Source organism: Corvus brachyrhynchos, unplaced genomic scaffold (genome assembly GCF_000691975.1).
Source record: "Corvus brachyrhynchos isolate BGI_N302 unplaced genomic scaffold, ASM69197v1 scaffold310, whole genome shotgun sequence".
Classification (NCBI taxonomy): domain Eukaryota; kingdom Metazoa; phylum Chordata; class Aves; order Passeriformes; family Corvidae; genus Corvus; species Corvus brachyrhynchos.
Window position 1 is genome coordinate 3,802,634 of NW_008236213.1, and position 2,565 is coordinate 3,805,198.

At 41.5% G+C, this 2,565-nt stretch overlaps 1 long non-coding RNA gene across 1 annotated transcript; it reads right to left on the reverse strand.

Moving 5' to 3' along the window:
* Nucleotides 1-282: 282 nt before the first annotated feature.
* LOC108449133 lies at nucleotides 283-2,471 on the reverse strand. The gene is made up of 2 exons (XR_001865258.1): nucleotides 2,266-2,471; nucleotides 283-1,015 (listed from the first exon to the last, which is right to left on the reverse strand). It is a non-coding gene; the product is annotated as an uncharacterized LOC108449133 (long non-coding RNA).
* Between the last annotated feature and the right edge of the window lie 94 nt (nucleotides 2,472-2,565).

Below are 2,565 nucleotides of genomic sequence, written 5' to 3' on the forward strand. Positions count from 1 at the left end.
TACCTCACAGCCAACACATGAAGTTTGCTCCACTTAAATACTTTGATCTTTTCCTTCCCATCTTGACATATGAGGTCCTGCTGACAGGCTTCTTTATGAAGATAACTAACACTGCATTAGGTATATATTCCAATATGAAATTGATCTTCATTTTAGATGAAAGAAATCCTACAGGACTTGCTAGAAAAATCTCAGCAACTGCATGACTGCTATGTAGGCTGGAAGGCATGTGTTATAGGGCTTGTATTCTGCTTACATTCTGCTATTGTTCAATGTTAATGTCCACTTTATGTAATAAGATTAATGGGGCATAAGGCTATGCAATGGCCAAAGGAATAATGTGTTTACAGTGAACAGAATGACTAATACATAAATTTAGGCTTGGCTTCTCTTTTGATCAAGTTTGTGGGATTTTCAGTGTATACATGAGAAATTTCTTCATTTTTTTAACTGATTTTGTGTTCAGATCATAAGGTCTTGTTTATAAAGTAGAAAGAAAATAGCATTTATAAAATAGTCATTTGTGAATAAACATTTTTCTTTGGATAGATAAACACAGTACATCTTCATAATCAGATCTATCACCTTCATGTAAAACAGAGGGGTCTTCTTTTTCTCCAAATGTACATCAGTGCTCACTAACTAAACTAAACTACATCTGAGAAATGTTGATGGCTGCTTTCAGAAATTCTACTAGTTTTGATTGTGATGTCTCTCCATGTTCAAATATCCTTCCCAATAAAGTATTTTCCAGTAGCTGAACTGAATTTTCCTTCTTGCAATGAAAGCCATTTACTTCTTTTCCTATAACAGCAGCATCTTTGCAACAACTCTCTACACATAGATTCTATTTTCTTCTCAATCAGCTATAGAAGAAATAATTCCCAGTCCTTTGCTATTTGTCTCACAGGAAACAGTTCTTAAATATCTTCTTGTTCTTGATGTTCTCCTTTCAGTCACCCTTCATTTAGAGAAGCATCAAAAGGCAGCAAGTCTCAAGAGTGATGTATTACTGCTAAAAAAGAAGAAATAAAGGGTTTTAAAGGTTAAGGGGAAAGCACTGCAAAATGTTAAAAATCACATGTGATAACAGAACCATGATGAAATCAAAGTTTCTTGTGGATCCTGTGCTACATTATTGAGAGGCCTACTTTAGCCACCCCTGTAGTGGCTAAGTAGTCTTTACCCTGTAGTTCCTCCTCTCAAAAGGACATTTCAGGATCAACAGACAGTTGCCAGCAATGGCTATGACTACATGGAAGACAGTCAAAATGCTGAGTAGCAGGAAGGGCCAAGCCTGTATCCCTCCTTACACCCATTACCTACTAAAATACTAAAATTAGTGAACTTCAAAATGATTGAAAATTAAGAAAAAATTACTTGTACTCATCTAAATTAAACTTAGTTTGCTATGCAGATGTATTTGATATTGAATCCCAGAGTAAAGTAAGGGCTGCCCTAGGAATCAATTTTTTCTAGATCAGATGTATGAGGAAAATGAATTATCCATTGACAAGGAAAAGATGTGGTTTTGGCGGGCAAGGGGAACATCTTACAACACTCTCTGGATGTAGTAACTGAGACTGTCCACAACAGGCCTTAATTAATTACAAAATTCAGAGCAGCAATTGTAACTTCCCTTCCCTCACCCCAGTTTACTAGATCTAAGTAAACTGTTTACCAATATCCTTACAAATACTGATTCCCTCTTGCTCCTGGCGCCTCATTTACACATCTCTTCTTCTAGCTCCTTACCTCCTAGTTCTTTTTACTGCACTCTATTTTTTCCCCCTCATTCTTTCACTTGATGCCTCATTTTTAGATTTCCTATCCCACCGTCATACACATTGAGAAGTTTCCTTCTATTTCTCCAAGAGTAAGGCACAAATTTGTGGAAAAGCCTCCAGGTTAGGATGTGAGGTTGCAGTATGAGACATGGGCGTTGCTTTCACAGGTGCTTGGGGAAATTATCACAGAATCAATTAGATTGGGAAAGAAACCTGAAGGATCATCGAGTGCAATCTGTGACCATACATCACCATCTCAACTACACCATGGCACTAAGTGCCATGTCCAGTCTTTCCTTAAATACCTCCAGTGATGGTGACTCCTCCACCTCCCTGGGCAGCCCATTCTAATGTCTAATCACCCTTTCTGTGAAGAAATTCTTCCCGATGTCCAACTTAACCCACCCCCCTGGCGCAGTTTAAGATCATGTCCTCTCGTCCTGTCGCTGGTTGCCTCGGAAAAGAGACCGACCCCCACCTGGCCACAACCTCCTTCCAGGCAGTTTTAGAGATGGATGGGGTCACCCCTGAGTCTCCTTATCTCCAGGCTAAACACCCGCAGCTCCCTTAGCTGCTCCTCACAGGACCTGTGCTGCAGTCCTTTCCCCAGCTCCGTTGCCCTTCTCTGGACTCTCCTACTCCGGGGCACGACAGAACCCCGGACTCGCAGCCGCACAGCTGTGGCGCTCGTACGCCTTTAAGGGCGGCCTGGCCGCGCCCCCACGTGTGCGATCAGCTGACGGCGCGTCCCTCCCCTCCGCTGCCCGCCCTGCCCCCC